General features: G+C 38.0%; 1 protein-coding gene across 2 annotated transcripts in view; it reads left to right on the forward strand.

Moving 5' to 3' along the window:
* The window catches only part of BMPR1B (bone morphogenetic protein receptor type 1B), a 245,707-nt gene that overhangs the window by 109,574 nt on the left and 108,833 nt on the right, over window positions 1-27,300 (forward strand). The window contains exon 1 of one of the 2 annotated variants that reach the window (XM_027731783.2): window positions 15,334-15,352. The exons of the other annotated variant lie outside the window; for it this stretch is intronic. The gene's annotated coding sequence lies outside the window, so the exon portion shown is untranslated. Of the gene's footprint in view, window positions 1-15,333; window positions 15,353-27,300 lie in introns of those variants that run through there. 2 annotated transcript variants of the gene reach the window in all.

The following is a 27,300-nucleotide window of genomic DNA, read 5'->3' on the forward strand; positions in this document are numbered from 1 at the left end:
ATTTGAAGCCTATTTCAAAATGGTTTAAAATTAATCTCTAATTTTGATGCCATCTCTGTAAGTGGATCAATGACTAACTGTAAAGTGTGTCAAAGAGTCTCGGGTGAGACTGCACATCTCATACCCCATTCATATTTCATGTCAAGGATAGGCTCAGTGTGCCCTGTGTTCCTCCTGCATTTGGTATCTTGGCTTTTCAGAGGAAGGAGAGGCTTGACAGCTGGGAAGGATCAAAACTTGCCATGAAGTCTTGGCACTGTTGACATGACTTATGACAACATAATAGAAGAAGTTGCTGTTAGCCTAGTGTAAATTTTGCGTGGTTCTATAGCTGTCATCAATAGCAGAGTTAGGGTGGGATTTTTTTTCTAGATAACATAAACAAGAATAACATCTTTCCCAGTAGCACTAAATCTTAAATCAGGAGATTCTGTTACATTAGAATATCTTGTGATGTTGTTTATGTTACTACATTCATTGTGTGAAGAAGAGGAAGGTGCATGGGTAAAGTGTAGCTGGGGAAATGAGGACATCAAATCATGATGATCAAATTTTCAAAGCTTCCACACAGGCTTGAGAGATGCCAGACTGCAATAACTACCTCTACTAGAAAACTAATTCTAATAGGACTGCAAGAAAGGAATCAATTGCATTTGTCTGAGAAACACTTAGGGAGTTAGTTTGCCTTTCCCATGCATTTGGAGTCATTCTTATCCCTTTATTTTATATTTCTCCTCCAGTGAACTCATCTTCTGACTGTCATACGTATGCCTGCAATATGTATTATAGAAGGAATTTGACTCTAATCCAAATATTTAGTCTGATTCAAACAAGCTCAAATCACTGCATATCATTACCTCTCTTTTCCTTCTGCCAGGAGTAGTGTAGCTGTCCAGCAGCTTGCATCCAGCTGTGAGTGCAGGCATGCAGCTGTTCAGGGAAGTCCAACATCAGAAATAAAATGAAGCACCTAAGAGAGATGTGTTTGGAGATAAGTGGCATCATTTACTCTCACAGGACTACATTGATCCGTTGAAAACAAGCCACTGGTATGTTTGAGTCAGTGAGCTGCCTAATTTTGAAGTTAAAAAATAGCTGCTTATGTTAAACAATGTATGCTGAAATGTATGCTACTTCTTGACTTTGCTGTTTGTTATAGTTGTTTGGTTTTTTTTAAACAAAGTGAGAAAGTGAAGATATGATGGACTGCAGAATCTAAGTAAAGCTGTTCTTGGTAATGTTCAGTTCATTTGTGCTCACTTGTGCTACAGTGACACTACCATACAAAACCATAAAGGAACATGTACTATTAGAGATGTTTTCTCTTCATTATTCCTACAGGTGTTACTTTACTGTGCTTGAGTACAAGCTCCGTGTAAGATTAGTTTCAGAAGCATTTTAGAAACTTTTAGAGATCCTATTGTTTCAGGATTTTTTTTACACTGAAATGGGAGATTATTTATACGTGATACAGTTGCTTTTATTATGGGAATGGATCGCTTAAGTATTAGCTCTGATATATGTCAGTCTTGCAAATTAGCTATCATTAACTGCTGAGTATGGTCGGTGCTTTTTTTTATTTAACTCTACAGTCGTATGTATCTTTTTCTGTCTCTTCATTCCCAGTTAATCTCTTCCTCCTGTACAATATGTTTCTAATCCGTTTCTTATTTGTGTAGAATCCTTTTAAGCAAATTCAATTGGGATTGTTTTCCTTCTTGTAGCCACTAAGAGACAGTTATCGAGCACATAGTTTATTAGGTGTGGTCTTAAAAGCAGTGATTAATTAACAATGATTTAGGGAGTAGCTGAAAATATTTATATAGACTGACTTAGAGCAAAAGAACTTTAACTTCTAAATGAGATTAGGCTCCTTTTAAAAACAAAAAGGGGAGGGACGGGTGTTCAGTTGTATGGCTTTTGCTGTGACAACTTGCTGGGGGTTTGCAGCAAAGTCGACTCCTCGTATCCTGTGCTTCAGGGCAGCATCTATTTCCTGGAAGTGCCAAGGCTGCTGCTTTTCCAAAGAAGAGGGAAATTACTAAATGGTGTTGTTATAAAGCTGCACAAGTGTATTTATAGTTCACCTCAGTGCTTCATTTCTTGAAAAATTCTGGCTCATTTTTAAGGTGTATGAGTAGCTTGCCTTACACAAAATTTTTATGGAAGCAGCAGAAATTTCGATGCAGCATTTGTTGATTGTGCTGCAATGAACAGAAAACTGAAACCACATTCTGCAAATTACCTGCTGTGTGATGTCTTTATATTTTTAATGGTCTTCTCTTCAAAAGTCCTGTTACAGTATTGCTTCAGTTGAAAAGAACAAATAGGCTATTTATTAGGTGTACAGTCAATAGCATTTCAGCTAATAATGAATAAGTGCTTACAATAATCTATCAACAGTAAAGGATTTTTTGAAGTCATATATGATCTTCCTGTCTGCTCCCTGGAGTCAGAAGTATTTATTACTTGGAAACAAAGACCCTTAGAGTCAAAGTTAAGTAATGGCATACTGAAAAAGAGCAAGAAAAAGCGTGCCTGTAAATGGGAATATGGTGGAGAGTTAATAATGAACTTCTGGTAGAGCCCACTGTACCTTCAGTCTTCTTTTCCCACCCTATCCTGTCTAAGCTAAGAGGCAGTTCCTTCTGGCCATACTCATAAACAGTGAGTTCACGCATCACCATAATTTTACATGCACTCATTAGTCTACAAGTAATGCAATCTCTTGCATGTTTCTTTTCACCAAATTAATAACATTTGGTTCTGCAGATCAAGTGTATTGTTAATTACTCTGAGTAGATTCAATGTTCTGTTAGGTTGGACCTTTCAACGGTGTTTGGGCGAAAGCTGTTCTTAAACATGTAAGGCCTTTATGACAGCATGGCCCACCCATGTGGTAGAGCAATAGTCTTTGAGAGAGTGGTCTTCTTCTATGTTGTAATTCTTCAGATGTGACCAATCTGTAACATGGATGCACATATTTAAGAAAATAGCTTAAATTAAAAATTAAATTGATCTGTTATCTATCAACTTTATAAGCATGTCATGGTTTAGGAGTGGTATTCTCCAACTGAGTAGTCCCACTAAAACCACACCCGCTGCTCACTCCTTCTCCCCCTCCAACTGAAAGCACAAAAGGCAAAGATCACAGGTTGAGATAAGAACAGTTTACTGGAAACAGCAATGAGATAAGAAAATGAACAGTAACAGCAACAATATTAATACTGGATCGTTGTCCACCACTCTTTCACTGGAAGGAACGCCCTTCTCCCTGGAAGCAAGAGTCCCTCACTCCTGCCCCTGGCAATGGTATCAAATAACATCCAGGATTTAGCCATTCCCCCCTCATGACTACTGTAAAAAAATTAACCCTGTCCTGGCTGAAACTAGGACAGAACAAAAGTTAACAATTCTTACAGTGTAGGATTCATTTTGAGTTGCCTGCAGATAAATCCTTTAAAACTGAGTAGAAGTCACTCTGATGAGTGAAAATTATCATATTTCATTCATCTGTACATTATGAACCATTCTTATAAAGTCTTACTGTGATATTTGGCACCTGTGCAGAGTTTCAAATTGGTGTTCTCAAGGGAGAGAGGCAAAATTGATTGGCTTGTGGGGTTTTTTAAATGTATTCCTTCTGGCATTTGAAATACTAATTTTCTGAGGTATGTTTGATTAAAACAATTTCATGGTCACCGCTGACAACACTGTGAGATTATCTGCCTTTTAAAGTTCCCTTTTCGTGCTTCGATTGTACACATGCTGGTAACAGCACACAGAAATTAAACTCGAATTGGTGCTGCTGTTAAAAACTTAGCTTGTTCTTGTCAAACTTCAGAGGGAGGAGATGGTTTGTTAGTTGAAGAGATCAGGGTTTATAATCAAAAACAGACTAGTCATTTATGTTGTGAGGGAGAAGAAATTAGAAATGCAGAATCACAGGAACCTGAAGTTCAGATTTCACAAAACTTGACTTAGGTTTTCATTTTCCAGAAAAAGAACAATATGTGCAGTCGTGTCTGATTTACTGTCTGTGGGCTATTTTTCCCCAAAGTATTTTTTTTAGAATCATAAAACTTTTTTACTTGAAGGAATGTGGAGAATACTGTGGTCTTCTCCATAAATGAAGGGACCTTTTGTGGTTTTAGTATTTCCTGTACATTTTGAAAGCCATTTTCTTCAGTAATAGCCATTCTGTTGGGTCTGTGTTTAATCAATATCTGAAGTGCTTGTTAAGGATGCTTAAAACTTAGAAAATAACTGGTCATATTGTAGTTATGACTAAAATAATATTTTTGAACTTGGGAGGAAAATTTAAGAAAACTTTTTTGAGGCAGTTTATACTTTCATTGCAGTTTGTAATGCAGGTGGAATCAGAACTGTTTAATATATGCTGCACTGAATTTCTAGAAAGGAGTTTAGCTATGTAGACTTTTATCTCTATTGTAACCAAATTTCCTACATTAATTTTTATTGGTATATAGATGATGCCACAGATGTATATATGTATATATCTAAACAATTAGAAGTTTTTATGATCCCCAGAAACGCAGATGTCTGCTTTCTGTTGCTGTTTTAGGAGAGGATGTGCAAAACTAAGTACCTGCTCCAGAGTGTCTTTCCATGGCAGCAACTCCTTTTCTTCTGTTAGCATACATTGCTAAAGGAAAGCATACATGGAGGAATGTGTCATCTAAATTTAGTGTGTTGAAATTTATCTGTGCTAATTAATGATTTTGCACATTTGCTTTTCCACTGAAGGTCTGCAACAATTCATTCTGTGCTTCTGCCTTTTCTCCCCCACTTCCAGCTTTTTTCCAGGTGTTCTTTCATATGGACAACTTTTAAACTTGTATGAAACATTGGGAAACAGTGATATCTCTGACAAATTCAAATGAAATCGCTTACAGGATCAGTTCACACCTCCACTGCTCAGTTATTTATATTCTGTAAATCCTGGCATTAGGGACTATATTTGTTCAGTTGAAAAGAAATGCCATTGATTTGTTTTCACTTTAAGAACTTGCCATCCTCTACTTTACTGCAAAACTAGCTCTTTGTGATAATGTATCGCCTAATTTTACCAGACAAATTAAAGATGATGTGATGCAAATAAGTATTAAAGTGGCAAAGATTTTTTTACTATACAGTAAACTCACCCTGACGTTTAGATTATGTGGTTCAAGTTGTTTACTAACCTTTTATATGAAATAATTCAATAAGGTGGCATTCCAAACAAGTCATCCATGAGTGTGTCTCCTTTGCTGTAGCTGTCTTTTGCTGTAGCTGTGTTTTCTGTTGCTTATGGCATTTTTGAATACGGAAGCACAGTGATATAGCTGAAAGATTACTATTGATTTACTCTCTGATTAAACAACTAAATTAGTTTCAGATTTTAAAAATTAGTACTACATATTTTGACTAACTTTGTTTTAAAAGATTAGTGTCTCAAATGAGTGTCAGCTGAATGAGGAAATGAGAAAGCATTATTATACTAAACTATCACTAAGGCATTGGCCTGCAGTTTGTCAGTTTTAAGAGATGAGGAAGGAATTTTTGTAAGTGTAAAGACCTGCCCTGCTCTATAGTGTGTTAGAAACTATTCCTTATGCTTGACCTTGAGCCATAAAAGCTCAGGTATGCACCAATGTCTTTTCCCACAGGTCACAAAGGTTTTTGACTAGACCTACAGACATCCCATCACCTTTACTGAGAATCTTCTTCTTCAGCCTTTCAAGGTTTTGGAAGTTGTCATTAGTGACCCAAGTGTCATCTCTAACCCTCTTTTCTTTATTCACTAGTGAAGAAAAAAATCCAATCCATCCCAGCACTTGCATGCTTGTAAGAATAACTCCATGTCTTTAAATTCTTTGGATTTCATAAAAGCAAATTGAAGCCATCTTCATTAGTGTCTGCACAGCTGACAAACTTTCCTGCTGTGCGGAGTACATGAGAGTAGGCTATGATGAAGACTGAGGACTCAAACCACAATTTCACATACATTGCATTTGAAAATGTGCCAGTCTATATGACATACATTACTATTCTTGTGTGGTTAATATAGATTTGTCTTAAGTTTTTACTACATTATGAAAACCCTCAGGGGCGCTTATTTTCTTATTTTTCTTGGCTGGATGAAAGGTAACACTACAGAATGTTACAGAATTTGGTCTTACTGCTTCAGTCATCTGCTCAGAGAGCTCACTCAAAGTTTCTAAAGCATTTATTATGAAGAGAAGACAAGAAAAATTTCTGGAGGATTTCTGTCTTGCCTTTCCAGTTAAAGAAGAATGTATGCCATCTTTTACGGTGTGTGACACACAATACCTAATTCCGATATATACATCTTCAATTAACTTCCTTCTTTAAACAAGTAAATGTAAATACTGCCTATACAGAAAAAAATTGTGTGATTTTTTTATAGGATGCCTTAAATTTCTAATTTTGGGTGAAATTCAGAGGTTAGAAGAAAAAAAGAAAAATCAGAGTTAGGAAATAGAAATAGACTCAAAATAATTCAAATTATCTATCTTTTACTGATTAATTTACATACAATACTGAGATGTTGGAATCTGGCAATATGTTTCTGTAATGCGACACAAGCCTTCAGATGAGTACTGACCACTGAAAAAATGGAAGAAAATGATGATCATGGTGCACTATATTAGTCTTGTAGTTCACATTCCGTTGCTAGAGAGACTAAATTCTCAAACAACCTAAAACTTCCTAGCACTACACTGAAGTCAAATGAAGCAATACCTCTTTTTAGGTCCTTTATATTAGATGACTATAGAAGGCTATAGGGGCTTTGTTTTCTTTAATGTAGTACTTTCTTCCTTTGTAAAGAATACTGCCATTAGCTTTGATATATTTTTGTATGTTTCCTGGCATTGTAGAGACAAGACAAGACACAGGGCAGTGTGAAATTACATTTGTTTTTTAGCCTGTTCATTGTTTTGTGTTAGTTTTAAGACTGTAGATTTATGGGAAAACAGACGGGCCATGCAGTTGTGCTTTTATGATCAGTAGGAGTTATTGTGAGCTTACTGAGCTTCTCATCTGATATCTGTAATCAAAGTTAGGTTTTCTGAAGGTGTTAAAGTTCAGGATCTCTAACTATGCAATAAAAAAATCAGAATCCCTTATTACCCAGTTTTCTTCTTGTGCCCACCTTCATCCAATGACCATACCTCTGCCAAGCAGCAAGAACAGCGTTTCCCAGGGTAGAAGTAGAGGCACCTGCTGACAGTGCATAGAATCATAGAATGGCTTGAGTTGAAAGGGGCCTCAAAGACCGCCAAGGTCCAACACCCCTGCTCTGGGCAGGGATGCTTTCACTAGACCAGGTTGCTCAGAGCCTTGAACACCTGCAGGGACGGGGAAACCTCACCATTCTCACAGTGAAGAATTTCCTCCTAATATCTAATCTAAACCTACTCTCAGTTTAAAGACATTCCCTCTTGTCTTGTCACGACATGCTCTTGTAAACAGTCTCTCTCCATCTTCAGGTACTAGAAGGCCACAGTTAGATCACCCTGAAGCCTTCTGTTTTCCAGGCTGAACAATCTGAATTCTCCGAGCCTTTCATCATAGGAGAGGTGCTCCTTCCCTCTGATCGTCTTGGGCCCTCCTCTGGACTCACGCCAACAAGTCTCCGTGTCCCTTCCGTGCTGGGGACCCAGAGCTGGATGCAGCACTCCAGGTGGGGTCTCACCAGAGTGAAGTAGAGGGGCAGAATCACGTCCCTTGACCTGCAGGCCACACTGCTTTTGATGCAGCCCAGGATACAATTGGCTTTCTTGGCTGCGAGTGCACGTTACTGGGTCATGTCGAGCCTCTCATCCACCAGCAACCCCAAGTCCTTCTTAGAAGGGCTGCTCTTGATCTATTCAGTCCTCAGCCTGTATTGATACTGCAGTTTGCTCTGACCCAGGTGCAACTCCTTACAGTTTGTCCTGTTAACCACATGAAATTCCCATGAACCTACTCCTTGAGCTTGTCCAGGTCCGTCTGGATGGTACCTCAACCTTCAGGAGTGTCAAACATACCACCCAGCTTGGTGTCATCTGCAAACTTGCTGAGGATGCACTTGATCCCTTTATCTATATTATTAATGAAGATACTAAATAACATTGGTCTCAATACAGATCCCCGAGGGATACCACTTGTCACTAATGTCCATTGGGACTCCGAACCATTGACCACTACCCTTTGGACACAACTGTCCATCCACTTTCTTATTCTTCTAACAGTCCACTCATTAAATCCATCTCTCTCTAATTTAGAGAGAATAATGTTATGGGGACCCTGTCAAAGGCTTTACAGAAGTCCAGATAAATGGCATCTGTCGTCCTTCCCTTGTTCACTGATGGGTCACCCCGTCTTGGTTTGGTCAGGCAGGATCTTGTTGAAACTGTGCTGGCTGTCTCGAATCACCTTCCTATCTTCCATATGCCTCAGCATAGCTTCTAGGAGGATCTGTTCTGTGATCTTGCCAGGCACAGAGGTGAGGCTGGCAGGTTAGTAGTTCCCAGGCCCTTCTTTCTACCTTCTTTAGAGATGGGTACAAAGTTTCCCTTTTTCCAGTCATGTGGGACTTCACCTGACTGCCATGACTTTTCAAATACCATATAGAGTGGCTTGGTAGCCACATCAGCCAATTTGCTCAGGACTCTGAAATATATCTCATCAGGTTCCATAGACTCATGTACATTCAAGTTCCTCAGGTGGTCGTGAACCCAGCCTTTACTCACAGTGGGAAACACTTCGCTCCCCCAGTCCCCATCTTGCTCTCCATCCACTTGACAGGTGCTTAAAGAGAGGTTGCCATTGAAGACTAAGGCAATATTGTTGAGTACCTCAGCCTTCTCCTCATCTGTTGTTACCAGCTTTCCAGCTTTCTTTAATGAGGGGGGGCACACCTTCTTTGACTTTTTTTTTCTGGTTAACATACCTGTAGAAGCCCTTGTTACTCTTTGAGTCCCTTGCCAGGTTCAGTTCCATCTTTGTCTTGGCCTTCTTCACCCCATCCCAACACAACAGAAATTCGTCTTTATACTCTTCCCGGGTTACCTGTCCTTGTTTCCACTGCTTGTGAATTTACTTCTTTTCCTTTACTATGGCCAACAGGTTCCCACTCAGCCATGTCTGTCTCTTACTTTCCTTGCCCCATTTCTTGCTCCAAGAGAGACATGAGTCTTTCTAAGAATGAAAACATAGCCATTACACAGAGAAAAACAAATAAGCATGCAATTAGTTTGTATAATGTCTGAAAAGTAACTTTTAAGCTGTTTGTGACTAATACAGAAGGTATCCTATGTGAAAATGCTCAGTAGAGAGGTAGAAAAACAAGTCTGCTGTCAGTAGAACTTTGGATAGATTTAGGTCTGCAAGCCTCACAGGCTTTTAAACCTACAGGATCAATTTATAATCTACATTTGGCTTTTAGCATAGACTTTTTTAGCATAGACTATTTGGCAGCAATAGCCAAGGAAGAAGTCTTCATTTAATCAAGGATAAAATCCACTTATTCATTATATGGAATAAAACCACAGTGTACCATGAAGACACAGATGAGATTTTCATATGGTAATGAAATTTTATATAAGGTGTTTGACTGTTTGTTGAGGCACAATATGTTAAGATAGTTTTCAAAAGATTTAAAAATAATCCTGCAGACCTTTAAAACTATTTTGTGGTTTCAGAACTTTTGGCATGACTTACTGTATCATAACTGATGTAATGAAAGAAAATAGAATGAGATGCTTTTAAAAATACACAGAATATTTGGAATATTTTTCAGTATTTAAACTGGTTTATAGTTGCAGAAATCCAGGCTTCTGGGCACGATTTGAATTTTAGTGTCTGCCACAATCTTTCAGTTTTATAGGGTTACTGGAAATAATTTTTCCTTACTGGTGGGTGCATTCCTTTCTTTCTTTCCAAGTAACTTGAATCTTTCACACTACTGGTTTCTTTTTTTCAAGTTACTTCATTCAGCAGGTTTTTCCTTTCTGTAAGTCAGACTAGATGATTATGAAACTTTGATATTATTTATCTTGCTAAAAGGTCATTTTGTATCCTGTGGGAATTATTTTATTTAACTACAATAACTTTTTAAAATTTACTATAGTGTTGTCATATTTCAAGTAAGCCTGTTATCCTGGATTAATATTAGTGTTAGTCCTAGATATAGAGCTAGCCAGTTTGCATTTTAAGACTTTGAGATCAAGTGATGTAGTAACAACTGTCTCATTATCAAATTCTAGAGTTGCTGGGTATGCAAAATGCAAGCAAAAAAGCAGTAGTAATGCATTCTCATTTTTCTTGAGCTATCATTCTTTCACAAACTGCGGGCTGTGATTCAGCTAAACCTTGCACATATTTAACTTCGGACATCATGGTTTGTCCCATCAACTGCAGTGATCAGAATAGGAAAGGACCTACTAGTTTCCCAGTAGGAGAGGACCTAAAACTGCTGTTCCTCTTTTGCCTCCCTCCAACAGTCATCCACTCAGTGCTGTCAGACTTTTCCAGCATTCTAAGTTCTTACTTTTTGTCAACTCGCTGTCCTCATATAATTTGAAGTCAGTGATACTGGTCTTATGTGCTTTGTCAATTGTGATGTAACTCCCCTGCATGTGTAATGCTACACAGACACATAGTTATAAAACTAGCTTTCACTAACAAGTGTAGTTGTGGTATCCTTCTCTTGCTGTAGTTCATACGTCTTCTTTTGCTTTTGTGTGGTGTGGTAGTGAATGTGGTATGGTAAAGTGACAATGCATATTTGTTTACAGAAGTAGAGGAATATGCATGTTTCATTAAAATTATGGGCTTCTCCTGCATAATTAAAAAAAATCTAAGATTATTTTACAGCTGTAGATGTCCAAGAATAAGTTTTTGGCATTATACTACACATGATATATACTATGATAAAAACTTCAATTGCTTGCTCAGTTTTATTAAACCACTGTGCTTTATGTTTTTTCAAGGATTTATTTGTGACAGCTTAAAAGTTTGATGGAATGATATTATGAAACTGTCATGTACATCACTGAGGACGAGAGCTATGTGCAGGAGCTTTATGACTTAGAAACTTGTAATGAGTAAATTAGTTTAGAAGACTTTACATCTGGCAGCTCACCAAGGCTTAGCAACTACCCATGTCATCCAAATATATTTTCATTTAAATACGAAAGGTTTCTCTGGCATCAGTGACAAGCTTCTCTAAACCAAGGTTTTATAAACAGTGTCCATTTCAATAAAGTTAGCTTCAGTAGTGGTGTATTACTAATGATCATCTTAGGTTTTCAAGATGAGCAGTAAAGATAAATAAATTGTATGAAAGACTGAAAGCCTTAACTGTGTGAACGAGGTACTAAAAAGCACTTCCAAAAGCTGTTGTTGATGAAAGAAATGGAAGTAAAGCAGTAAGACTTAACATATCTTTCAGTTTAGATGCAAGAGACGAAATTTCTGTTTTGTTCCAAACTTACTATTAAAATTTATTCCCTTGACAGAGCTGCAAATGGATGAATAAGTGCTGACCATGACCTCGGTGGTGAACTCAAAAGTGCGCAGGGATGCTAGCCACTGCATTATGCCAGGCTGTGACAGCAGCTACAGAAACCGTATTGTCTAATCACGCAAGCTTGATGGTCCTTTAAGCCTTGGAACAGACTGGGATTTACGTATAGATATTGTCCTGGGGAAAGTGCGGAAGGCAAAGAGAATTTTATGGTCATAAGCTACCTCAAAAAGACAACGATTTTAGGATAAACTCCTGTAGCTCTTAGTGTTAATGCAGTCATGATATATTTTGTATTTTACTTGGGCAAAACCTCCCAGTTATGCCATCCAACGTATTGATGAAAGGCAGGACATTTATCTGCATTTGTGGTACCTGTCCCATGGTGTACACTTAGGGCATGCATCAATACATAGTTGTTTGTACTAATCTTACCATCTTCTTTTCAATTTCCCTTAGTTTCTGTTTCAAGATAACCATCTCTTAACAGCCCAGTTTCTCAGGGTTTTCACTGAGATGTGATCCTGGTTTTTGGAATTATTTTTAAACTTTGAAACTCTTATTTATTGCAGGGCAGGATTGTGGATTTTTGCCACTGGTGACATCTCATGTTTATTATCATGCTGTGCATAATTATTAAATATGAATTTGGGTGCCTAATACCTGACCACTGACAGAAATTTTGAGATGCAACATTAATATGTATTCTTCATCCCTCTGTGAATACCCATATAATCTTAATGCTCTTGTGTGAATTCTGTGACAAACATACACTTTCTTCAATTTGAAGAACTTGTCTTATAGAAAATATTTTGGCAGGAGTTTTTGACATCTACATGACCTGGGAATTAAATTCTATAATCATAGCTCAATGTGCACTGTAAAGGGGGCTGAAACAGAAGTGCTTCCTCCTCCTTCTCCCTCTCCCATTTTCCCACTTGCTTGCAAGAAGCTGTCTTTTTTTTCTTCTTTTTTTTTTTTTTTCAGACAATCCTCATAATTACCCTTCTGTGCCTGATCTGGGCCCGCAGAAAAGGCTCACATCTGTAACGCTGGCAACAGCGTGATATTTCCAGGCAGGCAGGGTGGGGAGCCAGTCCATGGCTTTGTCTGAGCAGCTGAGAACTTCATCTGAGCCATGCCGGCGGTGTACAGTAACACCGACCTGTGCCATCGGCAAGGAAAGCACTGAGCAAGTGTTGGGGCCAGTATTTATAGACCACTACGTAGCAGTCCTGGAGAGAGAGACTGAGAGGGAGTGAGAGAAAAATCTTGGCTGAACTGAGGGCAATTTTATTTCAGGTTTCTGTTATTTAAGCAACATTACATAAAATCCCCTTGTTGAGTTTAATCTTCTCTCTGAACCATAGCAGTCCTGCTTCACGTTATGATCAGGTGGAAGCAACAGATTTAAAACAAGACATTTGAGGGTAAGTAATTGATTTAGTGCCACTTTTACCTCCAGTGTCCCAGCCAGCTCACTGCCCTTTGAAGACGCTGCATGGAGAACTCAGTGTTGTAACTGAGGCGTAGTGCTGCCTTTTGCGTAAAGATGTTCTGCTTGCGGGGATTTTGTATACAGTTACAGAGGAATATCGTGTGGCTTCTTCATTTAGCAACATGCCTGAAAAGGTCAGTCAGCTTCAGAAAAGAAATACACACTACTTCCACTACTGAAAGTAGTGTGGGTCATTTAAAATACTGTCTTGTAGTAATGTCTACGTTGTGGCTTAAAGCATCTGTTTCTTGATGGATAGCTGTTTGTACTTGCATGGCAAGTCTGCTGTCCCATATGCAATGCTATTAGTAGCAGAAAACAAGAAAAAAGTTTGACTCAAACTTCTGTCTGCTGTTGTATTAGCAGTCAGGGTCAGTGCTCAGTCTTTCTCTGAGGAGCAGGAATTGCGTAGTTCATTTAAAAAATAAATAATTTTTAAAAAGGTGGGGAGGTGAGTGGGTTATTAGGAGAGAAAAATTTCCCTTCCTTTATGAATTGGTCAAGGTGACATAGAACACACGCCCCTGCAGGATATTCCCTGATAACAGAGGGGAAATGATTGTTTACAGCAAACTGTTATAACCAAAATGAGAGATTCTTGCTCTCCTACCTTCACAGAGGCAGCTCCCTACAAGTTTTGAAAAATGAACCTTTTTCCATTACTCACAGTATCTTTTTCAACAGCCTTCTCAGTACATACAGGTTGCTGAGTTCATTAGTCTTCTTTGTTTGCGTATTCTAGGGTGTAATTTTAAAAGCCAGGTTACCTAAAAAGGGGATAATTCTTCTAAAACTCTCTCCTGGCAGCAACATGTGAAATCTGTACAATTCAACATTGATGTTTACTGTGGTTAGCTCAGAGAAGGTTAATGTGTTGCTTAAAGAACACAGCGTTTCCCTGAATGAAATTTATCAGTTGACAGCCCTGGAATTACTTCTTTAAGCTAAGAAAATATAGACTTTGGCAGTGGTTGAAGATTTTTGGGGGTGAGTGGGAGGGTGGCTTGCAACTTCAGAGGGTGTTAGACACATAATGAATATGTGTTGAAAACAAAAGTCTGTTGAAATAACTCTAAGCTTGAGGCTCAGACTAACAAATAAAAGGAAATGCAAGATAGGGCTCACATTAGATCCTTAGCTTTACTTGTTAACACCAATGTTTTGCATGGATGGAGTATGTAAGGTAAGCCACTATCCATCCGTTTAAGACTTAGCAAGTAAAAGACAAGAACAGTGGTGTTTTCCAGGTAAGAAAACCAGCCTATACGAGAAACTGTAGGAAAACATGTCTATATTTAAAGATCGTGATGATCATTATTTCCTATGTGTATCATATATTTCACATTTTGGTTAGACATTGTTATCATGAACACTAGAAACACTAAAAGTCTGCACTGGGAAATGCAAAAGGTAAGAAAGAAATGTACATTAAACGGACAATTGACACCAATAAACTAATCTACTGGGAAATTCTCTAATTACAGAGCTATTCCACTACATGGACATTGAAAAAATAAAAGAAGATAAAGACTGAGCTGCCTTATAACTAGTGAATTTTATAGAGAACAGCACTGTCACATCTCTTTGAGGTTTATAAATAAATGATAAGTGCAAGATGAAACCTCCTATTTTTTCCTTCTTCCTTACCCAAATTTATCTGTGCTTCTGTTTGAAGGTTATATGAATGTTCTTTGCCTAATACCTTGGCCAAAATGCAACTAATAAGAAATAAGAGAAAGTAGAATTGTTGAAAAGGGATTTAGCATAGTGTATTTGGACATGGTAGATTACAAAGCATTAGTCCACATCCTCAGAGTTTCAATGTTGTGACTGTACATCCCTAGTTGATCACAGCCTTGACGGATTTTACTGTTAGTGTACTTTACTATTACTGTGCCAATACAATTGATTTACCATTGCCAAACCTGCATGGTCCTTAGAGAGCATAAACTGTTCTTCAGTAACTGCCTCTGTGTGTATGTCATTACCCTGGGTAAATGTGGCTTACCTGTTGGTAAATAGGTAAAAAAGGTCTCTCATTTATGACCAAGGACCGCAAAGTGCAAATGTGTACAGTGTTGTAGAGTAGCTAATGCAGAATGGTATCCATCTGACCTTACAATGAGATCGCTTGTTTGCTTTCCCATATAGTTTAGTAAAACATTTTCTATTTTTCAAATTTAAGGGACATTGAAGGGAAGATGTGGAGAAAATGTCAGGATTATAGACATTGCTGGTCTCACTCCAGGGAAGAGAATAGCCTCTGAGCTGAATTCGACTCGTCTTTGAAGATCTTGGTATAACCACATATTAGCTCTGTAGGTATTTTTCATTCTTTGTGGTGGAGTTTTCTTGACCCTTCCTAAGCCCCACAGAGAGATGCTTTAGTGGCATGTTAACCTACTGATCACTGAACTCTGCTAATGGGTCATGCTAGAGGCAGAGATTTTCTCTCTGATTGCTGGGATTATCCATGGAAAGTCCAATTACCTGCTGGGGCTGGGGTGAGAAAAGTCACAGGCTGCCTCTTTAGCACTTGTATCTGTAGGAGTTGTAACAGCATTGGGTGTTGCAGGGGTTAATATTGGAGCTTTTTGACTATTCTTGACATGCATGGGAGGGCTGTCAGTACTTACCTGATGGGAGGATGGGAGGAACTCCCAGGATGATGAGGCTGAAGTTGTCTTCCAGAGGTTTTACAAGACCGATGGATAGGAAGGCTTCATAGGAAAGGACAGTAGGGATAACACTTTTTCTGATGCCCTCCTCCCCCATTAATAATTGGAGCAGGAGCACAGATATAAAAATACATTAATTGAGGTAGCTCTGTCTCTTGGCAACCATGCTGTGTTTGGGGTTGGATGTGGCTTATCTTTGGGTTTTTTGCATGTTGGAAACCAGCCTGCCCCTTTGTAAGTCATTCTGGATCTTGAAACTCATTGTATTACTTTAGCTTTAGCAGCTACATTTCCAGGGATGGTATAAACTGGGATGTTTGCTTTCTTGTGCTTTTTTGCTATTTATCTTGCTCTCATGTTCCATTTGAGAAGTCCCCACCACAATAGTCAGATTGACACAACAGCATAATTCATGCTCTGCATTCATAGGGAAAATGAGATTATGGCATAGTTTAAAAAAAAAAAAAAGTTATGTGTGAAAAAAGTAAGACTTTAAAAAAAACCCCAAACAACCGACCAAAAAACCAAAACATACATATGTACATGTAAAGATAACTTCATAGAAAGAGATGCATGCCTTGGTTGAAGGACTCCTTTGGAGTCCTTACAATGGACAAATAAGATAGGTAGCCCCTGGGGATTTTGGTGATTTTTCAGGGCAGGGAGAGGGTTGAGCATGATTTTTGATGTTATTCCTAATGATGGTATGCCAATATGGGAGCTCAGCTTATAACACATCAATTTAGAAGAGAATTTTTTTTTGGAAAGTTGTCTTGGATGTGGTAATTTGTTTCTAATCAGGACCGAAGTTCAAAGACCATTATATTAAATGGCCAATACCTAGTGCACAGAGCACATATGTGGGTTGTGAAGGATTCAAGTCTAATCTCATGGGTTTGTCTGATTCAGGGCAGGGATGTGGGGCCTCGTTTCCCACGTTGTAACTGAGCACTTCAAGCCTCTCCACCTGAGGCTATTTCTCTTTGCTGAGATGCTTATTGCACTGGGGACTCAGACCTGAATCTCCCATATTGTAAGTGACTCTTCTGGTGTCTGGACTGTTGAGTCATTCTGTGTTTTGTTATCTCTCTTAAGAAATACTAATTTCTGTGTGCAAATTCTGTAATTCAGAGCAGGCTATTAGGTATTCTTTCTTTCCCTCTCTGATTTTTGAGGAAATCTTTCTGAAATATCTGGGTTTCAAGAGACTGAAGAGTAAAATCTCTCAGTTTGGGTTTTATGTTTTTGGGGTTGTTTGCTTGTTTGTTTGTTTTTTAATATTCCCTTCCATTCAGACATCATCTTGGGGCAAACTCTTTCCTAGTAACAGGTTGGTTTCCTCTGCATTGTTTTGTTCTTTTTTAAATATCTGTGTTCCTGTGCAGAGATGAGAAAATCCACCTAAATTTATTTTTTATGCCAGTGTCACCTGAATTGTGATACTTTTTAGTTTCACAAGAGTGACACTTGCATCTCTTCATTGCCATAGCTTGCTGAAGATGACTTTGGGAGCTCTTCAGGTTTTGTAACGATAAACTTGAGAGCAAATAAAAAAAAGGCCAAAATGTGCTTACACAACCAAAGAAAAGTATTTATGTTTTGGGAGTCAGTGCTCTTTTGATCTTTAAGAAAGCTCTTCTTTGGCTCCTATCTCTCCCAGAAGTGATTTTTGACTTTTTTATTCCTTCCCACCTTTAAACTAATGACTGGGAATATTATTTTCCTAATCTGAAAAACCTTTCTAATCAGAATGTTTGAACCCTGCCTGTAGGTGTCCCACACAGCAATGTTAGTGGCATGCTGTAAATGGGTATTTAAAAACTGAACTAACATTGGAATGTAGTCCTTGAATGAGTAATGAATATTGGATTTTTCAGTTTGATTTGTATTTGCAAAACACTACCAAGTGCTGCTTACTACTGAATTTCACCTATATATGAAAAAACCTTAGTCAAAGGGGTTACATCAACAACGTTATATGTAGATATACCATGAGCATTTAATATCCTAGGGAAACGCTGCTTATCTTGAGGGCAGGTGCCAGTTCAGCAGCATGTACATGTACAGAACACTGTATTTGTGGGCACTAAATCCCTTGATCACTGACCTTTATCTTTTTCCCTGCACACAGGAAGTCCAGTTTTATTTGAGCAAGACTTAGTCTCTTAAACAGTGCTCATTTAGGCAAACCAAGAATGCAGAGAATTGTATGTGGTAGCTCGTTAATACTGGTTTAGAAATAGCCCTTGCAGTGTGAAGAGTCCTTTCAAGTTTATCTTAGTCTATGACATGATGTGAGAGTACTTACAGCATAAGAAAGCTCAAGTTTTCATGCCATTTAAAAACATTCTTTTTTTTTTGTCTACTGCTGCTGCTTCCAATTTCTTTGTCATTTTTAGTATTTGTGTAAAAATATATATATTGCTATTGCTAACACTCCTCTGTGATTCGGAGTTAAACTACTGAGTACTGGTAGTCCCAGAAGCATCTTGAAAGCTTGAAATAGTTTCACAGAAGGATTTCAAAGAATATTTTGAGTTGAAAGAGGCCCATGAGGATCACCGAGTCCAACTCTTAAGTGAATGGCCCATACGGGGATCAAACCCACAACCTTGGTGATATTAGCACCGTGCTCTAACCAACTGAGCTTTGACATTCTTGTACTTTAGGAGTTACAAATACACAGAACCTCCTTGACTGTACAGAAAGAAGGATTTAGGAAAAGATATGGAGTTTTTAATGTGCTTTTTAGTCCAGATACTCTTTTTAATGGTGGAAAATAGAGGCAGATTTTAATATGGATGACCTCAGCAAAATAACAGTGCTTAAAACAGTGACCATGAAGAGGAAGGACCAGGCAACTACTCTGTGTTCTAAAGTGCAAACTGAAAGTCTTCAGCCTGTTGCTTTCTATGTCAAACTGGTACTCAAGAATGCATTTCTTGCAGCAGAGGACAAAATACTCTGATTTTTCTTTATACTTTGTGGCCCACATTGTTACTTGGCCCACAGGCCATATGTTTGAAATCTCTCTCTTAAGGTCAGAATACCCTTTACTTACACTTTGCACTGTGTGCCAGGGCACTGAAGTGGGACCATGGTTTCTATAAAAATTAAAATAAGCCAGTGAACTGTAGTTATTTACTGTATTTCATCCCACCTCAGAAAACATAAGTGTAAAGTGTGATTTTTAATTAACAACCACATTGTCCCAGTGCTTTGACTTGGAAAATTGCATATCAGTATCTAGATAGTGTAGCAGACCATTTGTTTCTCCCTCCAAGCAATAAATAATATCCTTCAACTTCTCAGGAATGTTTTTCTGCTTACTTTTAGCAGCATGGGTACATATGAAGTATTAATGATCAAGGTAAAATAAATGAAGGGTGATAATTGAATAAGACTATGCCATTTGCTAAACAAAACACAAACCCCAACCCTTTCCATCCCTACATCTCCTTCATTTCATCACTGCAATGGCTCATGAAGACATCCACCAAGAGTTTTGCCTACTAACCTTGAAATGTATCTTTCTGTTTATTGTCAGGACCTTGCAGGCAAATTGAGCTTGACAATGAGATGATGAAGGCAGGGAGAAGCAGGGTGACCTGGGACATGCAGTTCTGCTAAAACCTTTCAAGGTCCGTAGAGTGCCTTTTCCTTTCCAATGAATCAAATTACCAATTGGGCAGCTAGTTCACTTAGCTAATCATTAATGTGGGACCTGTGAATTATGGAGCTTGTAACCCTTTCTCTTGCTAATTAATTTTTTGTGCGTGCCAAAATACTCTTGCTCATGGTGCTCTGAGAGCCTATAGCGGTGACAAGTGCACTGAAACCTGGTCTGGGTTGTCCCAGAGGTGGGCTGCCCAGCTTTTACCCAGAGCCCTGCTATTACCTTAGCTTGGAGGAAACCAATTCTACCGGCACCCTCTCATGGCCAGCAAATTTGGGGGCTGGTCCATGGTAGGTGCAGTTGATGGGCAGCCCATTTCAGCCTTGAGGGTTAGGCATCAGCTACCCTGGGGGTCCTTGTGACTGTGGAAATGAGTGTGTGAGGCAAGATTCCATGCCATACCCATCACTTGGGACATTTTTCACTTGGGATAACTCCTTTTCTCCTTGTGCTGAAAAGTGCAGGTCTAATACGTTTGGTGCATTTGTAGTGTTGCAGTTCTGGTGGTTTCAGTAGGCTGTGACCTTTAGCTACCTTGTACCACTAAGAATGGGGCCATGTTAAGCTCCAGCTGAAGTTCATCTCTATTCCTTCTTCACACTTCTTGTCTCCTCCACACATAGTGCACAAGGTCATCATGGGTTTAAGAATAGCTTTTTATACCGTGTTTTCTCAGCATAATAACAGAATGAATTTGAAAGGATTACTCCTGCATGTATGGCATAAGATTTTTACTTTATATTACACCAGTTAGAAAAACGATGTTTCTTATTTCCTGATATTAGCACAGGTATCAAATGGCAGGTGCTAGCTCCATTTCTGAAGCCACAAAGAGCAGCTGTGCATCTCTCACTAGGCGAAGTGTTTTTCTGTAGCCGTTTTGAGGGAAGGAAACCTCACACCCGTTGGAGATGGGACTGGAAAGGGGTTCTGTTTCAAATGCAGTCACTCCTTCTTTTAACAAGTCCAGCCAAGATGCTGTGGGATAGGGGAATTGTTTGTAAAGTGCATATATGGTCAGAAAATGACAATGTACAAATGCTATCATCCATCTCCAAAGATCCAAAATTTGTCTCTCTTGCAAAATATATCTGCTTTCCTTAGTTCAAAAAAAAAAAAAAAAAAGCTGATGACTTTTTACTTTTATCTGGTCTATAGTGGTATGAGAAAATGAGCTGGATTCTGTTCTGGTTTGTTGATTGTCAACAAAATTGTTAATTGCTTTCTAACGTGAGCCAGAGAGCATGCAGCATGACTTCAGGTCAGGCTCCAGGTATGGTTTGCAAAGCAGGCTGTTAGAAGAACCACTTCTTGTTGTTTTGTTTGTTTTAAACTTGTAGATTAAGAAAAATGTACTTTGTAAGACAAATACTGATTTTTTCATTGCATCCCTTCTGTCAAACCACTTTGTATCCTATACTTGCACTACCAGGTCTTATTTCTCTCATGCAGTTTTCTAGTATTTCTGGCAGTTATCAGCATCCTAACTTTTTCCACCCTCAGAGCTCTTTAGAATAAAGTAATATCTAACACTTAAATAGCAATTTGCATCCTGAGAGGATTTTGGAAGTCTCCGTGAATGCTTCTTTCCTGTAGGGAAACAGCAACGTGCATGTTTTTCAGATGAAAGCTGAGAGTGTGCTAAGTAACTTATTCTGAGCATGCAAGCAATTGGTGCCACTTAATCTCAGAGTAAGTGACTTGAGCATGTAATTAGCTTTCAACTGGAAGCATATCATAAAAAAGAAACATGAACTGCAGTGTGGTTACTTCACCTGTACTGAATCAGTTAGTACTTTGTAAAACATGCCTGGGAGGAGGGCCTGACTTGGTCCTGAGGCTGGGCTGGGCTGGGCATCTGGATGATGTCTCCACAACATAACATTGAAATAAGCAGACATATTTGCCATTAGCTATCAGCTTATCTCTCTAACTCAAATGAAGTAAAAGTTGCTATCTCTTTTCAGTTCAGGTTTTCCATGAAATGCAGGGCATGATGTAAATTACAGAGAGGTTTGCTTTTGACAGAGAGTCCACTGAAGTCAGCTGTAAAACTAATAGCAAGACAGCAAATCAAGGGATGCAGGGTCATGATGCAGTTCACTGTGAAGAAGCCACTACACTCCTTGGTCGATTTGCACGATCAGTAATTTAATGGTTCAAAATGATGCAAGTCATATCATGTCTTTAGGTTTTTTAATACTTTTTCTTATTCAAGGTAGTTAGAAAGGTGGATGGTTAAAAAAATTAAAGCAAGTTCTGTTTTCTTTTAAAGTGATTAATGAATTGAGCATGCAATTTAAATCAGTCTGGAGAGCGTATCATGACATAGACATAAGTTTGAGAACCTTCTCTAAAAACTCCTGATGATGATGGGTGCGCATGATGGAGTTTATTAATGGGAAGAAAGGGGAGATTTTAGGATTAGGTAAATTTTGATGTTGATCTACAAAGAATTGTTAACCTCTGTGCCCAGCTGGAGAATACTATATGCATAGTTAGGCTCAAAGTATGTTGAGAAACCCAACATCTAAACATTAGAGGTGTGTTTTATGCCTTCTTGTAAGCTGAAGCATAGCTGTAGTGAAAGAATATAAAAACTTGAAATCTTCCACAAAGGAAAAGAAAAAAATTTTAATGAGACTAATCAAGTTAGTTAATCTAAGTAATAATGAACGTCAACATCAGTAAAAATTCATGCTTATCGAAAATAAATGAATACGCTCAAATATATGCTCTCTGAAAATACTAGCTGGTGTATTTGCTCGTATTTCTCTTTGGCAAGGTGACATTCTACTCTCTAGTAAAGGAGGTGTAATAGAAATCTGGTTGTTTTGGGCATTTGAATGGCATTGGTCATGGAGGAGGATATTATTTCATATTAGCATGACTGGTAACATTCGAGGCCCTGGTGGCTAGCTTTAAAACACTTAGTTGTACAGATCCTTAAAGATTTATGAGAAATGCTTACATTTCAGTTGTTGACAATATCATGCTTGCCTTATTTATTGGCCCTGTCATCTCTATGCTTTTGGAAATATCACCTCTAATTGTTCTGAATAATTGCAGCAACACCTGCTGGCAAGCCCAGGGCTGATATACTGGAAGCTTTCCCATTGTTGATGTCAGCCAACAAACCATTTGTGTCTTTAGCAGATGTTTTTCATTTCTTTTTCACGTGGAATTTATTTAGATCTATTTTCTTACTCCAGTAAAGGCCAGTCACCTCTTTCAGCCTGTTTACCATCAGAAAGTATTGACTGGGTTACTAGCACCAAACTTATATGGATTTTACTTATATGCAATGTTGATGTATTTTGTGTTTTATGAATTCACTTCATCTTCTCTGTTCTTCTTTTTTGCAGAAGTTTGATGTTTCATATTTTAACCCTCTAATGTTAAAAAAAAAGTCCTCTACATTGTCTGCCTTTAGATTATAGGTCAATCTGGTGGTATTGGCTCTGTTTTTGTTACTTTGTTACCATCTTGAAACAGTGACTTTTGCTTCCACTTTCTCCCTTGCTTTTAATACTCGGAGTGCTTTGTTCTTTACTTGTGTACAATCTGTATAATTCTATGAATTTCTGATTGCTTTCTCACTGTTCTTTTCAGGGTTTTTTTTTAATTTATTTTTATGCTATTTGCCACAAAGGCTTTGGTTCTCATTAAAAAAAAACCCAAAAAATTAACAAATACCAAATGAATGGCACTACAATACTGTACTATATTGCTCACAATATATACTTTGAATCTTTTTGTTCTTGGGGTAATGCAGGAGAAAATAGTATCTATTTCTTTTGACAATATAGGTCTGAATAAGTTAAAATTTCACATTGCACGGGACTTTATAAGTTAAATTTTTTCGTTCACTGTTTTTTGGTAGGGTAGCTACACTAGTCTGTTGATAATAAAATGATTTTTCATCGGTGTGCAACATGGACATATACATTTAAAGTGTTTCTAAAGATTTCAGACCAAACCATGATAAACAGCAGTAAGGTCATCCTTCTCTCTTTCCCTTCTTTGCCAAAAAAATTACTCCCTCCTCCTAAAAGAAATCACGGGATCCCAGAGGGTCCAAGCATATCGTACTGCTTTATAAAGTGCAGCAAGTAAAGTGCTGTGCACTTTCTCAAATTTTCTGCAGCAGAGGAAGAGTGCTAAAATCAGTACACTGTCCTTGAGTCACAAGTTTTGCTGAACACCTTTATAAAATGCAACTCTACAAAGTCCTGGGCATGGGGTCTTAGTTCCCTGACTGTATCTGTCAACAAGGGTAGTCAGGGCTCACAGTCTCTCTGCATTCTTTTAAGGCATTAACCTTATATATCTAATGCCAGAAATTCTTTTTGCCTCTTTCACTTAGGCTAGTTGCTACCATTTTGTACCATATTGTGGATATTATTTCTTTTAATGAAAAACCTCTTAAAAGTATTTATTTTTCATCCAAGAGAGCTTTGTTCATGAGTTAGATGTGCTTTTTACATTACTTTTTTTTGGTATAGGATGTTAGTCTTCTGTCTTGGAATAAATAGAGAGGTGGATAAGTAAATGAAAGTATTTCATGACCCCATCTGTATTACATTACTAAAGCTTAAATGTATTTTTCCCTATCAGCTTAGGTACTGAATAACAGGCTTATTATTTTTAATTGTACTAAACGGATGGTTTTGTCCTGTGGCTTTTGAAGCAGTATGGCTGTTTGTTACTTGACACAAATTGAAAGTAAATTCCATCTTGCCACTTTTGTTATGCTCAGGTCTCCTCCTAATCAAGAGTTAAAATTATATGCCTATGATGCCCTATACCAACATATTCCTTAATATAGTTTAGTTTCAGCATGAACACATTAGGTTGTATTAGCCAAGTAAATCATACACTTCTCCCTTCTCACTCGTTTCTCAGTGGTAAGATATCAAGATGTTTGCATTGATACAGTTAACATTTACAGCCATTCTTTCTTTTGGAAGGTTTCAGTTATAATCATCTCCAGGCTCCAATTTGTGCCATACATGGCCATCTATGTGGGTTTTTGTACCCATTCCAACCACCTGGGTCCTATTACTCCCATTTGGTTCCTATTGCACCTACTTCCTGTCTGTATTATGGAATTTATTTTAATTTTTGAACATTTAACATAAACTGTCTTGTGAAGTCTGTACGTGAAAAAAAAAAAAATCACCACCCCATGTTCTAAAAGTTTAATTTCTGCATGTTCCTACTTACTCATTGTAATATCACTCTGTAGGAAGACAGTATCAAAGTATAAGAATGCCTCTTACCAGAGTTTCTCCACAGAACAAAGAAGGTTTTTAAAATACCAATTTTTAAAATCCTCCTAAACATTATTACAGAGTCATAGAAAAATGCTGAAAGAGATCTCCAGGGTCATCTGGCTATATCCCAAGACTGGATCCTTACATACTTAAGCAACTCTAGAGAGACAGTTTTCTGACCTTTTCTTAAGTAGATCCTCAGTCAACTTTACTGGTGTCTCTAGACCACATGGTATGCAACGAGAATTTTTTGTCATGGAGTGGTGCCTGATGCTGAGGCTAAATTTGCTATTCTCTTTCTCATTGGGAATTCATTGGAATTTATGGGATACTTTTTTCATTTCCTCAAGCTTTCTTTTATTTTGGTTTTCAAAGCATGCATATGTATGTATATAAAATATACTAGAGCATCTTTCATGGTGTTTGCATTGTACTGCCCCTCGGAGATTAATGACAGGTAGACAGGCATAGTTCATTACTTGTAAGCGAAGACAATGATGGTGCTATGCACAAACATGTAAAGAGCCTTAGACCTTTCTACATGAATGCATAAAGACAGAGGAAGATTTGGACAAGAAAGTAGAGCTCTTTTCCTTTCTAATCAGTTAGAATTTTTAATTGCATTTTAGTTTCACAAGTGAACAGAATCTACCTCCCGTGGCAAAGCAGCAGATAAATAGTGTTAATGGCCAATCTCCTCATTTCTCCTTTACTTTTCTCCCTTGTCTAATACCTTCTACCCCAGCCTTACTGCTGTTTTCTTTCCCTGTATCTGATGCCAGAATCTTCACAGCAGATGCAAAAAATAATCTGTGCATAGACCATCCAGTCCAAATTAGAGATTGTGTCCTGCACTTATAGACGTTTTTTCCAGGTTCCTAGTCATTGATACAGGAAAATATACTCACAAATAGAGAGTTACAACACTCCAGGAAAAATAGGGCCAAAATGCTACTCCATGCCAGCTACCCTGCCCTTTCAAGCAGTAATACCAAATGGCTCTATGCCTGTCTCAGAAGACTGTGGAGGGGATACACAGTGACTGAGTAATACCAGTACTTTTCACTGGGTAAGAAAGTAATCGAGAGCTTAAAAGGGACTCATTTCCGCAGTCACATTGTCTAGAAGCAAGTCCTTAAACTGTCTGCATGTATTTCTTTCTATTGTGTGCCTGTTGGGGTCAAGAAAGCAAAGGAAAAAATATAGGTCTTTCCTTCCATAAACTGAAATGCTTATAGGTAGAAAGCTATGCCATAAATACTAGAATTCTGTGAATTTTTAACTTGGTTGGAAGGTGAAAAGACAAAGGCACAGCTGAAAATGTTAGCTGATTAGTCTTGTGTATAAAATCTATTCAGGGGCAATAGCAAACTTCTGTATAAAAATTAATTAGAACACAGCACAGTCAGTTGTGATCAAAGAACATACATTTATTGTGAAATATATGGTTGCTGGAGACAATTCATTTTTAATTTATTAGATTCCATAAATTGTTTTCTGATAGGTTTTGGAACAGAGATATATCAAGCTTATTCACATAGTGCTGGCTCTGGTAACTAGCTAAGTGAATTATAGTTTTGAAGTATATGCTTACCCTTTAGTAGTAGTAGACATCAGCAATGAAACTACATGGAAATAGTGCTGGTATGTTTTCAGGATTACAAAAGCACTTCTAGTGTAGTAGAACATGCTAATATTAGCAAAATAAAACCCCATGCTACTCCTAAAACGACTGAGGGGAAAAGTATGTGTTGGTTTAAACTTACTGGTATGATGTCTAGCATTTTTTCTGAGATGCATATTTGAAAAGGTGGGGTCTTGTTTCATTAGGGATCTGACGTAACTGCATCCAAGGTGCTTTCAGGTTCTTGAAGTGTATATATGAATTTATGGTGGAATTTCTCTGCATTGCTATTTTCTATGGTGACCTTTTGCCAGGGATAGAACAAATCTATTCCATTCAGAGCATGACCACCCTTTCACCCAGCTGGTTTAACTTGTGCCTTCAGATAGCCCACATGGGTAGAATTTGGCCTTATCCTGTTGCTCCAGCAGCTGCCCCTGGTAAAACAGACCCATAAGGCCTTGTTTTTCTCTTGCTTTGTAGTGTTGGTTCACAGAGTACTATTAAATGTATAAAAGTCAGGGGGTTTTGCTCACCTTTTTCCTTATTTATTTCTGCTTTAATCCATAATATGATAGATGCTGTGCTGAAGTCAAGGAAGACATAAAAATTACAGTGTGTATAGAATTAAAAATTCAGTGTCTGTCTGATCAGCTTATAGGCATAGTGATTGCAGGAGTACAGGAATGAGGAAAGGAAGGTGAGCAATGTTCTCTTGTTTGCAAACTCTTTATTTAACTGCACATTTCTCCTGTCGTTCTTTCAACATAACTATACCTTTTAGCTTGACCTGTGCTCGTTTTATCCCAGTGCAGACTTGGATTCTTAACAAATAATCATTCTGTGTGACTGTGGAAACCAAACTTATTTTTGTATGTTATATAAAAAAGTAACCTTCATGGTTTTTTCCCCCTTTTCCTGCATCCTATTGTAATTAATTTTCAAGTGCAGCCCTTTCGTTGTTTTCACATACGTCTTCTTAAATATTCACCCTTCCCTTTTTTCTTCTCCC

This window comes from Pipra filicauda, unplaced genomic scaffold, assembly GCF_003945595.2.
Source record: "Pipra filicauda isolate LSUMZ 115617 unplaced genomic scaffold, ASM394559v2 scaffold111_size4109106_pilon, whole genome shotgun sequence".
NCBI lineage: Eukaryota > Metazoa > Chordata > Aves > Passeriformes > Pipridae > Pipra > Pipra filicauda.